Source organism: Oxyura jamaicensis, chromosome 1 (genome assembly GCF_011077185.1).
Source record: "Oxyura jamaicensis isolate SHBP4307 breed ruddy duck chromosome 1, BPBGC_Ojam_1.0, whole genome shotgun sequence".
NCBI lineage: Eukaryota > Metazoa > Chordata > Aves > Anseriformes > Anatidae > Oxyura > Oxyura jamaicensis.
Window position 1 is genome coordinate 69,198,413 of NC_048893.1, and position 14,350 is coordinate 69,212,762.

The 14,350-nt window shown below is 43.2% G+C and overlaps 1 protein-coding gene across 1 annotated transcript in view; it reads left to right on the top strand.

Annotated features, from left to right (window-relative positions):
* Window positions 1–14,350, top strand: part of LOC118160543 (potassium voltage-gated channel subfamily KQT member 1-like) — a 521,743-nt gene that overhangs the window by 420,099 nt on the left and 87,294 nt on the right. The window lies entirely within an intron of this gene.

Below are 14,350 nucleotides of genomic sequence, written 5' to 3' on the forward strand. Positions count from 1 at the left end.
CAGTGCTTCATGTCTCTGTGACTGCAGTCTCAGCGTGAAGGTCTAGATGTAAAGTGCTGCATGGTGCCCCTCATTTGAGACTGCTGCTGACTTTTTCCCAAGTGTAGCAGTTCAGCAATCCTTCTACTGTCTAACAATAGTGAAACAGAGGAGTCAGCTAGACACTGAAAATAGATGTGGTGCGTGGTGGTACCAGGCACTCTTGTTTGCCTGGGAGAAATACTGGCTCTTCTCCAGGAGCCAGAGAATTTGTACTTAACCTTCAGGAAAAGACCTGCTTGCAATCCTCATTGTGTTTAATATAAGGGAATGTTTCCACATGTTACAAACAGATGTAGTACACTGCAGCTCTTAGAATCTCAGTGTTTTCTTCTTTAAATTATTACCACTTAGATGAGCAAGGAGACCTAACCTAGTCTGTAGTCACTGTGGAAAGCTGCACTGTGCACTCAGTTCTTAGTGTCCACAGTGACATCTTTTAGGTGGGATGTGAAGATCATTTTGGGCTACCTGTGTATGTGGCTATAAAGTTTTCCAGTGTTTGCAACAAATGGAAATCTAAGCCACTGTAGCAGAGCTACTAATTTTTCTGCCAAGCTTCCAGAGACTTCAGTACCCGCTGGAATTTGGCCCCTTTTCCACAATTCTCCCATAAATTAATTTTTTCTCTCCAAATAAGTAGCCAAGCAGGGCATTGTTCAGGTCTTGAACTTGGTCCCTGGCACAGCTCCCTAGGCTGTGAGAAAGAGCACTGCACACTGTTCTTCTCAGGCTTCCTCCAAGCTCCTCCAAGCATTTCCAGATGGATAGAGGACTGCCATAGTGCAGTAAGGAGAGAGATTGTGCTTGGGAGGGAGACTTGAGAGAGATGGTGCTAGGGAGGAAGTCTTCCCCACCTCTAACAGCCATTGCTTTTAGTTTTGACTATTCCAGTTTTTCAAGAAGGTCAAACTTACATGAGGCTTAATTGTGGGGGCTTGTTCTGTTTGTCTTATGATTTGATCTGTGTCAAATCAAATAGACCTGTCCTCTAGAGATGGGCTAGTAAAGCTCTAAAACTTTCTAATGGTCTGGCATGACAGTTGTTTACAGGAGGCTGGGATTTACTGCATGTGTTGCAGCTCTCTCTGCCTGCTGAGATAAACTCAAGGACTGCAATTCAAATGTGAAAGCTTAGCGAAAGTTGGGTGACCTGTGTTGAATGTGTAGATGCAACGTCAAATCCCAGTCTGACTTCAGAAATTCCTTGTTTTACTTGAAGCATCCAGAAGCCCATGCTTCACATTCAGATCCTCTTGGGCACCCTCAGGATCTACCCAGAGTGTAAGAACACTAAGTTTTGTAAAATATTATGTTAGTACGTTATTAGATAATTAGTAGATAATTGGATAGTATTTACAGAATAGTGGCCTTAGTAGTGCTCCTACTGATTTTTTTCTGGGAGCCAGCTAGATCAGATTTACTTCAGAAGTTCTAGCTTCTGTATAAAGTATATTTTCTCTGTTTTATTTCTTTATTGTAACTAATTGGGATAGATCTCTAATTGCTAGAAATCATTTCAGCTTCACTCACTTTAGTGGAGCTTCACTGTCTTTCCCCAGCTGAAAACCTGGCTTTCCAGTCTCTGACTTGTACTGAATATTATATTTTGCTGAATTTCCTTTTTCCTTTCCACTTCTACATTTTCTCCTTCTAGACAAATTTTCCATTTGTTTGTGTCCTTCTCTCTTTTATTTTTTTTAAACAACCTTCAACATTTTCTTGTTTTCCCTTCCAGTCTCTTCCTCCAGTTCTCTTAATTTTTTCCCTTCCTCCAGTTCCTCGTGAAGGGAGCCTAAAGTTTCCGTGGTGCATAGAGGAATATCAAGAGAGAGTTAGTGCAGAAGTAGCTATGTGAATCACACTGTTTGGGCAGGTGACACCATTATACAAGAAAACCTGTGTTTATAGTTATATCCAGGATCTTGTAAAATCTTCAGTTTATGCCAGCATTTTCTCATGTCTCTTTCTCTCTCTTTTGCTTTTTTCCCCTTATAGTTAATTAGTACATGAGGTAGCTGATGATGGTGTCCACAAGAGTGTATTTTTCCTGGTTAGTGCAGCCATAGAGAAATATGCTAGATAAACAAAGACAGGAGATTGTTATATTCCTTATTCAGAAAATGACCAGAAGGGGAAACTTGGTAGTACTGGATGAAAAATTACTTACTGTGTCTGTTAGAGCTAGCTGCTCTGTGGACTTGTTTGCAGTCCCTCCCTAGGAAGTGCCTCCCTACGTGACTCTGCTCAGACACCTGTATGAAACATCTAACGTGATTCTCCTCATTCCTGTGAATATGCTTACCCAATATACTGTGGTTTTAATTCCTGTAGTCCTCCTTGGTTCAGTTTCACATTCAACAGTATGATGTGAATAAAGTGAAGAAAGCATAAGGCAAATGCAAAGATAAGACAGGCACCCTTTCTCACTATCTGCAAAAGCAAAAACAATCTGAATCTGCACATACCTAAGTGTGATATTTCTTGCTTGAGAAACCCCATTAAATCAATAAAATTATTGCACAAGTGAAGTCCACCATGCTGTTTGGCTACAACAGACAGTCCTGTTGGGGCACTTGGCCTTTCCATATGGAAATAAAATAATATAATTAGCAGAAAGGTGATAGTTGAGAGTTTTGACCTGTTAAAAAATAAAATAATTTTTCACCTAAGTATTCCAGGGAATACATACACATTGCCATGTGTTTTCTCTCTCTCTCTCTCTCTCTCTCTTTTTTTTTTTTTTTTTTTTTTTTTTTTTTTTTTTTAAGGGGAAATAAGATGCTCAAGTTCACCAAATACTGCTGTGGTCAGTACATGTCCTTGTATTACTTGTCTCTTGCCGCATTCTTAGTTTAATAAAATATACGGAGTTTGGACTGAATTTTCACTTTGTGTATGTACCTGGCATTGGAGAGTCCTTTTCTCTGCTTAGGCACAATGAAAATGAGTGTAATGGCTGTATTGGTAGTATTAAACAGGCTTTAGCAAGAAATGAAATTTTATTTGTTTATAGTGCTGCATTGTGAAGAAGGCATATTGAAGTTTCAAACCCTAAAGATGGTTTTAAATACTACTGAGAAAACATGCTTAGTTTTCTGCCTTGTCCAGAGACAAACAGTGATGCTTTTCCCTGATGGAATAAAACCAACAAAACAAAACTATTATTTTCCCCCTACTCTGACAGTAAATTAATTCTATACATGATCTTTGTTAGTCAGTTGTTTCCTACTGAGGAAAGTCACAGCTCAAGGGAGTCGCCCTAGTGTCATGGGCTGCTTGTTCCAATGATTGGTTTTCCCCACACTTTGGCTTCTCATCTTGAAATGACATTGCACTCATCACTTAGTGTCACATGCTCAAAGCTTCTGAGTGCCTTTTTAAACCTTTATAAAAAGCTATTCTAACATTAGCCATAAAAGGCTGCCTTTTGCTTTCCTTTTTTTATTATTATTATTTTTTTATTTTTTTTAATTTTTTTTAAAAAATTCTCCCTTTGGCCTTTCTCAAAAGCTTGAAGGGGAAAGAAAAGCTCTTGAGGTGGCACAGAGAGTTATATTTCCTGTATTCCTGCTGTAGTTCCTTCTTGTCATTTCCAGGGCCCAGCTGATCACCTTATCTGCACTTAAGATACAGTTTTGCCCCAGATCAGGTTGCAGATGTTTCTGATTTCCTTTTTGCTCCCAGTCTTGATTTTCTTACTTTGTTGGTTTTGATTTGGGGACTCTTCCCTCTTTCTGTACATCAGGCTTGGGTATGCATCAGGCTTGGCTGGCAGTGTCCGTTGGACTTCTCTCGACTCTCTTCTCTGAGGCTGCAGATGACTTTTCATCTCTTCTGTTTTCTATCTGTGGCATGTACCTTAATCCCCCATGTAGTTAAAGTGCTTTAGTCTTACTTTTGTGTTTGTGCTTAATATACTGGTGTCTGGGTGAAAATTAGTGGACTATGCTACACAGGAGGTCAGAGTAGATGATCTAGCTCTGTCTCCTGGCCTCCAACATTATGAAACCTGCTTGGTGATATACTGTAATAAATCAGGAGAAACGAAGGAAATGAAAGACTCTCCTACACACATCTGCTGAAATGGGGAGAGAGGGGCTGAGTGATGAAGGGATACAGAAGCTTTTACATGAGTTAACAGTTCAAATCCAGCCTTGGATGACTGAAAGTTTTTACTGATTGGAGGATTTGTAGCAGCCTTTGTGAAATGAATTTGGTGGCCTCTGTTCATTTCCCAGTAGGCATAAAAAACTCAACACTCTTTTAATAGCTCCCATGAACTGGCATGGGATCTCAATTTTAGAAATAGGGGTACATTGGCTGAATAGTGATTTTTCCCTTTGTTGTTAATTGTTTGAGGAACAAACAAGGGCATTTGGCTTTCAGAAATGCCAGCTTCCCAGAAGCCAGAAATACTTACTTTGAATGCTGGGACATGCTGGGACACACTGCCATATAAAGAACATAATAAACACAGAAACTCCAAAGCAACAGACACACTACAACAATTTGTCATGTTAAGTTCAAGTTCATCATTTGTTCTGGTCTGAATACATAAAACTTTCACCATGAAAAATAACTTCATGGGCATATTCTCCTGAAGAATTAAAAATAATAATAATAAAAAAGAAACAAACCCACAGGAATGATTTTTGTTTTCAAAGTAATTTAATAATTAGAAGTCCCACAGTGAATTTTCCACCAGAAAAAAAAAATAATAATAATAATTAAAAAAAAAAAAAAACTGTTTTCATGCTTGTACTGAAGCAGTCAGCTAATCCATTCAACTAATTTAAGAATCTGAAGTAACAGCCTTTCAAGTCCACATCCGTGACACTTATGTAGTCACCCAGGCAATTCATTCATCCAATGGCTTGCCTCTGGCTTTCCCCTGGGGCCCAAGAGCACCTAATTCTTTACATACACCGAAAGACGCCACAATGCCCATGGGAATGCTGTCAGGTCTTCAGCCTATTCCCTGGCTATTTCCAGGGATCCCTGACAGACTACGCTGTTCTGGTGATAACAGCATGTTTAGACTCTTCTCTTTCCTGAGGACTCTTTGGAAGACACGGGAACACCTAGTAGGTCTCCAGGAGCAGCCAGACACCAATGCAGATAAGTTGTACTGCATATCTTGGTACATCTGGTAACATAGATGAAGAGATTTCTGATTTCTAGTCTTCACCTACAATTAAAATAATCTCTGAGGCCAAAGTGCTTAGCCAGACATGTTGGCTACACATCTAGTAAACAAGTCATTTTTCAGGATATGAAAATGCTGAAATAAATTTTTCAGCATGCTACCAGTGCTGTCTTCCTCGCTTAATTCAAGAACTCATCCTCCAACATTCTGCCCAAGCTGACATTTCCAACAGGGATTTCTGGATGGTGATGTTTTCTCAAGGCAGCTAAAAATAAATGTCAGTAAAGTAGCTATCCCCTATTCAAGATATCAGATTACAACAATGTAATATTACATTTTTAGATGAGGCCACTTCTTAATTTGATAAAGCTCATGTAACCTTGGATAGGAAGAATGATCTAAACAGACCTGTATGGCTCATGGGCAAAAGCAGCTCCATGAAATATCTGGCCTTAAATGTCTGCACTACACTCACTGTGGCTAATAATATGTTATTTTAAAAGTACAGAGTACAATATAGATGTGAATTCATAAAGATATGACCTAATGATTCCCTAGGTATTTTCTCTCTCTATTCAAGAATAGAATAGGCCACCACATGAATTAACTAACTGTTCTTGTGAATCATGGAGAACACCAAAACTGAATGCAGTGATACTGCAAACTATTGCCAAGTGTGTCCTCAGCAGACAGTTAATTCTTCAGGCATATTGTCTGTTTTGTGCTGTAAGTGGTTTCATCCATACACTGAGAAGCTTTCAGAAACACCCTTTGCCATACAATGACTTTGGGGGGCACTTGAGTAAAAGCAGATGACTGTGTTGTGGTGAACTTTCTCCCACATTCCCCCAATGGCTTTTAACTTGCATAATTTCACATGCACTCACACAAGGGCATGTGTGTAGCTTACACAATAGGTAGTTCAGCCCTGGCACACTGCAGCTGTGTATATTTGGTCCACAGGTGTTCAGTTTTATGTTGGCTTGCCAGCCAGCTGCAGCCAAATCTGTCTATTGTCTCTGAGCAGAGTCGTTGAGGGTGAAGGGCATAAACATATTGGTAGCAGTTGTTTTCCCAAGAAGGGGAAAGCATAATTCCACCATTAATCCTGGGAGCAAGCACAACCCCTGTCCATGCAGCAGCACCCAAAGAAGGGACACTTCTGCAGTGCCCCCACCTAGCTCCGATAGTAGGTGAGCACTTCAGCAGCACAGGTGCCATTGCAGTGCTGAGCACTCAGAACACAGCACCTGCTGCAAAACACTGACATAAAACAATGGTATATATGCAAACATGAATCTCATTGACCAAGAGTTGAACTCTAGTAAAATCACTTTACAGCTTTCTTAGTGACTATTGCAATGAATCCAAATTTCTTTTATTTTCTTTTTTTTTTAATTTTCTTTTTTCTTTTTTTTTCTTTTTTTCCCAAACAGGAAAAAAAAAAAAAAAAAAAAAAACCTTTCTCAGGTCACGCTGAGAAAGACACACTAAGGACAGTGGTGAAGTGAGTGACCATCTACCTTCTTTGTCAGTTTAACATGTTTGTATTTGAGAAGAGCATATTGTGGCAATAGGCACTGAAGATGTGCGTTGGAAAGAGCTCATGAAGTCTGGGCATAAACTTGAGACTGGTAAAAACAATTTAAAAATTATCAGTATCTGAAGTTCCGTATTCATCCCTAACATTTAACTGTAGCCTCCTGTAAGCTGGGAACATACATAAAATATTTTTTCTCTTTCTTCTTATTTTTAAGAGAAAAAATCATAAGGAGAAAAAAAAAATGTAAACTTAATTGATTTGCAAACCCTAGTCACCTATTACTTCACCCTTCTAATTAAAACCGAATGAACTTTTCCAGCCTTTCCTCCTGTAAGAATTAAAGTGTTCAAGGAATTAGGAGAAGTGTTACATACTCTTACCAGTAAGGTAGCTTTGTTGTTATACATGTCTTTCCCCACTAAAACATGTTTTATAAAGACACCAAAGTTCCCACAGTTTTTTGATGGGTGTTTTCTCTCTACGCAATACCACTTATCTGTGAGTTATATTTCTTACGTGCAGTACAGAATCTTCTGTGGAAAGCACACAGTTCTTGTTGCATCCATGAATAAATAGACAGGCACACACTTGTAAAGCTACTATGGCAAGTTAATGCACAAACAACCCTCAGGCTTGCACCTCCCATTTCCAAAATGAGCTGTACATTCTTATTTTTATTGTTCACATAGAGAAGATTCCTTAGCATTCACACTCCTTTGTTTTTGCTTACAATTTTCTCTAAATCCTTTTTGGACTTTAAAAAACTCTATTTTATAGGACAGCATGGTCCAGTCCTCTATTGGAATAGAGATGCTTCATTTGTTCTGTTCATTTTATCAGAGAAGAGATTGTTAGCATTTTCAGTGAGAGCTGACTGCTTGTGAAGTTAACAACCTTAAAACTGAATTCAACTCCCTATTTACAGAAGTGGTTAAAGACAAACCATGTCAGCCAAGACAACAAGTGTCTAAACAAGTCTGACCCAGGAGGGTTTTTTATGCATGGCAATTTCACAGAGACTGTTCACAAAGACACTTATTTTATGAACTTACTCTCTTCTCAAATACCTTTGGACTCCTGTGTCCATGAAGGACACATCTTCCAAGGACCCTTTCTTGAATCCTCTATTAGAAACTCCACTTGTAAACTCATACTGATATTTTTTGCTGGGTGTATGGTAGCTTAGACAGTATTTGATATGGACAGTGCCATTAGTTTGCTGCTTGTAAAGCATGGTGAAGAGAAAAAAATGTCTGTGAAAGCACAGGAATTATTGAGGGAACTGCTCCTCTGTACATTTCTCTGCTGAAAAATTCCCCCATTCTGTGTTGGAGAGGGATGCATCCATGTGCACTTCTGCAGTAACCCATGGTCTGGGGCTGCAGCCAGAACAGAGGAGTGAATTCAGTGCAGTGGTGGCTCAACCCAGCATAGTCAGCTTGCAATGCACAGCACTGTTTTGTTGTTGTCCTGGGACAGGGCCTCTCAGTCTGGTTCCCATTTCTCTCAGAGACAGAAATAAAGTGTTGTGGCATCTCCCTGAGGTGTGGAAAACCTACACGCAAGTTCTTGCTTTAAGAAATATGTGATTTCATTTACAAAGATGGTAATTTATAGCCACCTGGTTACCACCACTGAACAACAAAAACAAAAATGATGAAGAGGTCTTAACACTGAAGATAATTTATAAATGAGTGTAACTGATTCAACAGAGGAGTTTTGCATGAAGACCATATGCAATTTGTCAGCTCTGAAAAGTCTAGCAGTTCAGAGCCCAGCCATTTCAATCTATTCACATCCTAAAATTTTTTATTTCCAGGAACTTCAAAGGAGGCTGAATTTTAATGCAATAATCAGGCTATCCCTTTGGACAATGAATTCATGTAATCTGTATATAATACATGTATATATTATGTATATATTATATGTATATAATATATGTATATACATATATATTAACACACGTGTAACACTTTAACAGCACACCAAGTCACTAAAGTCCATGCAGTTATGTCTCAGGCATAATCTAGAGATGTGATTGCAGCATCTGTGCTAAATTTAAGCTAAATTTTTGAGCCTGTCCAAGAACCAGTGGTTCCAACTTTTGCAGTCAGTGCTGCTGTGCTGCTGCTTCTGCCCTTGCAGTAGTGAGTGGGGCAGCTTTAGGGTAGCTTGGATGTGTCTGTACCTGCTCTGATTGCCATGGAAGCATACCAAGAGAGCAGGTCCTGCTCTGAGGAGCTCATAGCCTGTTACAAAGGGTATCGCCAAGATCCCAACTGCAAGGGCAGACAAAGAGAGGAAAATTAATTTTAGTTTCTTGTCACAGAATCACAGAATCACAGAATTTCTAGGTTGGAAGAGACCTCAAGATCATCGAGTCCAACCTCTAACCTAACACTAACAGTCCCCACTAAACCATATCCCTAAGCTCTACATCTAAACATCTTTTGAAGACTTCCAGGGATGGTGACTCCACCACCTCCCTGGGCAGCCTGTTCCAATGCCTCACAACCCTTTCAGTAAAGAAGCTCTTCCTAACATCTGACCTAAAACTCCCCTGGCGCAACTTTAGCCCATTCCCCCTCGTCCTGTCACCAGGCACGTGGGAGAACAGGCCAACCCCCACCTCGCTACAGCCTCCTTTAAGGTATCTGTAGAGAGCGATAAGGTCGCCCCTGAGCCTCCTCTTCTCCAGGCTGAATAAGCCCAGCTCCTTCAGCCGCTCCTCGTAGGACTTGTTCTCCAGGCCCCTCACCAGCTTCGTCGCCCTTCTTTGGACCCGCTCAAGCACCTCGATGTCCTTCTTGTAGCGAGGGGACCAAAACTGAACACAGTACTCGAGGTGCGGCCTCACCAGAGCCGAGTACAGGGGGACGATCACCTCCCTAGCCCTGCTGGTCACACTATTTCTGATACAAGCCAGGATGCCGTTGGCCTTCTTGACCACCTGAGCACACTGCTGGCTCATATTCAGCCGACTGTCCACTATCACTCCCAGGTCCTTCTCCAACTGGCAGCTCTCCAACCACTCATCTCCCAGCCTGTAGCTCTGCTTGGGATTATTACGCCCCAGGTGCAGGACCCGGCACTTGGCCTTGTTGAACTTCATGCAGTTGACCCCAGCCCATCGGTGCAGCCTATCCAGATCCTCCTGCAGAGCCTTCCTACCCTCGAGCAGATCGACACTCGCACCTAACTTGGTGTCATCTGCAAACTTACTGAGGGTGCACTCAATGCCCTCGTCCAGATCATTGATGAAGATGTTAAAGAGGACCGGCCCCAGCACCGAGCCCTGGGGGACGCCACTAGTGACTGGCCTCCAACTGGATTTGACTCCATTTACCACAACTCTCTGGGCCCGGCTATCCAGCCAGTTTCTAACCCAACGAAGCGTGCGCCAGTCCAAGCCAAGAGCAGCCAGTTTCTTGAGGAGAATGCTGTGGGAGACGGTGTCAAAAGCCTTGCTGAAGTCAAGGTAGACCACATCCACAGCCTTTCCCTCGTCCACCCAGCGCGACACTTTGTCATAGAAGGAGATCAGGTTCGTCAAGCAGGACCTGCCTTCCATAAACCCATGCTGACTGGGCCTGATCGCCTGCTTGCCCTTCAAGTGCCGCATGATGACTCCCAAGAGGATCTGCTCCATGAGCTTCCCTGGTACTGAGGTCAAACTGACAGGCCTGTAGTTCCCCGGGTCAGCCCTCCGGCCCTTCTTGTAGATGGGCGTCACATTCGCTAGCCGCCAGTCAACTGGGACCTCCCCCGATAGCCAGGACTGCTGATAAATGATGGATAGTGGCTTGGCCAGCTCCTCTGCCAGTTCTCTCAGTACCCTTGGGTGGATTCCATCCGGCCCCATCGACTTGTGCACATCCAAGTGCCGTAGCAGGTCACCAACCAGTTCTTCGTGGATGGTGAGGGCCACATCCTGCTCCCCATCCCCTTCCACCAGCTCAGGGTACTGGGAATCCAGAGAACAACCGGTATTGCCGCTAAAGACTGAGGCAAAGAAGGCATTGAGCACCTCCGCCTTTTCCTCATCTCTTGTAACTAAGTTTCCCCCTGCATCCAGTAAAGGATGGAGATTCTCCTTTGTCCTCCTTTTTGTGTTGATGTATTTATAAAAGCGTTTTTTGTTATCTTTAACGGCAGTAGCCAGATTGAGCTCCAGATGAGCTTTGGCCTTCCTAATTTTGTCCCTGCACAGCCTCGCTACATCCTTATAGTCCTCCCTAGTGGCCTGCCCACTTTTCCAAAGATTATAAACCCTCTTTTTTCTCCTAAGCTCAAGCCACAGTTCTCTGTTCAGCCAGGCTGGTCTTCTTCCCCGCTGGCTCATCTTTGGGCACATGGGAACAAACCGCTCCTGCGCCATTAGGATTTGCCTCTTGAAGAGCGCCCAGCCTTCCTGGACCCCTCTGCCCTTCAGAACCGCCTCCCAAGGGACTCTACCAACCAGTGTCCTGAGCAGCCCAAAGTCAGCTCTCTGAAAGTCCAGTACAGGAAGGTTCCCTTCCTGGCCTCGCCAAGAATAGTGAACTCCACCATTTCGTGGTCACTCTGCCCAAGACAGCTCCCGACAATCACATCCTCCACCAGTCCTTCTCTGTTTGTGAAGAGAAGGTCTAGCGGGGCACCACCCCTGGTAGGCTCACTAATCAGCTGCGTCAGGAAGCTATCTTCCACTTTCTCCAGAAACCTCCTAGACTGCTTTCTCTGGGCTGTGTTGTGCTTCCAGGATATGTCAGGGAAGTTGAAGTCCCCCACGAGAACCAGCGCTGACGATTTCGCAACTTCTGTCAGCTGCCTGTAGAACTCCTCATCCGTCTCCTTGTCCTGGTTCAGCGGTCTGTAACAGACCCCGACCAGGACGCCAGCCTTGTTGTCCCTGCCGATCCTAACCCAAAGGGACTCGATCTTGTCATTCCTAGCCTCGAGTTTTACAACATCGAAAGACTCTCTAATATAGAGAGCCACACCACCACCCCTTCTGTGCTGTCTGTCCCTTCTGAAGAGCCTATAGCCAGGCATCGCAGCACTCCAGTCATGAGACTGGTCCCACCACGTTTCCGTGATGGCAACCAAGTCGTAGCCTGCCCGTTGCACGATGGCTTCCAGCTCCTCCTGTTTGTTACCCATGCTGCGTGCATTGGTGTAGATGCACTTCAGCTGGGCCATTACCTTATTCCCCGGCCTTGCTATTGTAATCATCTTGTGATCATATTGTAATCATATTGTGATCATCTCTTCCATGTACTGCTGCTCAATGTGATCCTGGACAAACATCTCTTCTGGCACTTTCTTCACTTTCTCCATCTAAACATTAAGAATGAAAGCTTCTTCCCTCAGAGCAGCCCTGACCTTTAGTTTTTAGGATATATATATATATATATATATATATATATATATATATAAATCCCATCCCAGCACTAGCTGGATGAAAGTAATTGTTCTGATGCATATTAATCATGTGCCAGGGGGTGACCCAGGAATACAGTATCTTAGGGAGAATGAGGATTGGCTAGAATGCAGGTTGCCTGTCCACTCCTAAGCAGATCCAAACCCAGACAGGTTTACAGAAACCAGGTTCTGGTGTCCTGGCCTTTCCTTAGCTCTGGTTTGAATTCATTTTCCAAAACACTTCTGAATTACGTAATGCCTTCTGCAGTTCAATGTTTTTTCTATGCTGTCATCTTAATTAGTACACAAGGTTGCCAGTTAGCCGTGCAGCAAGTGACTAACAAGCTGATCAGAGACTGACTAGAACTGCCTCTCACTCATCTGGGTGCCAGATCCAGGGTCCAGCAGCTCATCTGGGTGACCTGTTCGTGCAATTTTGGACCCATAATATAGCATAACACAGCAGAGCAAAGAATTGCAAAGGAAGCCTATATCATCCTACATCATCCTGAGGTTTTCAGTAGCTACAGTTATCAGGAAAATTGTGTAGATGTATTACATGTGTAACCTACTTAGGCACTTTTGGAAAGAAAAACTGCCAAAATACCTTCAAAAATTTGCCATTGGGAAAAGGCCAATGTGAAGTCAGTTGGCAGAGTCAGAAGCTGTACCCAGGCCTGCTGAGGCCTAGGGTAATGGCTTAGCTATCAGGCTGCTCTTCTACACAAGATCTGTTGGCACCATATAGCTTCTGTGTTCAACAGATGGTAAAAACTACCAGAAACAGAGTTTTGGCAAAGTTAAAACAGTTCATGAATCCAGTTAAATTCAGAAATCTGTTCCAGTACAAGTAATGAGACATAGTATTGATAATATCAAGAAAAAAAAAAAAAAAAAAGAATCAACATTTTTAAAAATGGAAATTTGTTGCTTAGGGAAAGCTGAAACATTTTGTTTTGTTAACCCTGAAATGAAACTTTTTTTTTGACTCCAAGATGGCCTTTAAACAAATCAAGACACATTTCATTAAAAATAAAGGGAAGGAGGAGGATCACAAGAAAGTGATCTGAGACAGCCAGCACAGTGTCACCAAGGACAAATTGTGCCTGACATGTCTGGTGGCCTTCTGGTAGTAAAGGAGTGACTGAAGCAGTTGACAAGGGAAGACCTACCCATGTCATCTACCCATGTCATCTACCTGGACTTCCTAAGGCCTTTCACACAGGCCCACATAACATCCTGATCTCTAGGTTGCAGAGAGATGGAGATGAAGGGAGGACCATTCAGTGGGCAAGGAATTGACTTGAAGGATGCACCCAGAGAGTGGTGGACAATGACTCGAAGTCCAGGTGGAGGCTGGTGACAAGTGGTGTCCCTCAGGGGTCTGTCTTGGGACTGGTACTGTTGAATATCTTTATCAATGACATAGACAGTGGGATTGAGTCACCTCAGCGAGTTTCCAAGTGACACCAGGCTGAGGGGTGTAGTTGATACAAGAGAAGGAAGGGATGCCATCCTTCCAATGGACCTGGACAAGCTTGAGAAATGGGCCCACATGAACCTAATGAGGTTCAGCAAGGCCAAGTGCAGGGTACTGCACCTGGACTGGGGCAATCCCAGACATGAAGACAGACTGGGAGAAGGATTCATTGAGAGCAGCCCTGCAGAGAGGACTTGGAGGTTCTGGTGGACCAAAAGCTCGGCATGAGCCAGCAGTGCCCACTTGCAGCCCAGAAGGCCAATTGCATCCTGGGCTGCAGCAATAGAAGGGTGGCCAGCAGCAGGTCGAGGGAGGGGATTGTTCCCCTCTGTTCCACCTTGTGAGGCCCAGCTTGGAGTGCCGCAGCCAGCTCAGGGGTTCCCAGCACCAGAAGCATGTAGACCTCTTAGAGTGGGTCCAGAGGAAGGCCACAAGGATGCATAGAGTGCTGGAGCACCTCTCCTATGAAGAAAGGCTGACAGAGCTGGGGATGGTCAGCCTGAGAAGAGAAGGCTCCGAGGAGACCTTCTTGCGGCTTTTCAATACTTTAAAGGGGGCTTATAAAAAAGATGGAGAGCAACTTTTTGCTTGTGCAGACAATGACAGGACAAGGGGGAATGGTTTTAAACTAAAAGAGGGGAGATTTAGATTCAAGGTTAGGAGGACGTTTTTCGCTCAGAGAGTGGTGAGCCACTGGAACAGGTTGCCCAGAGAAGCTGTGGACACCCCATCCCAG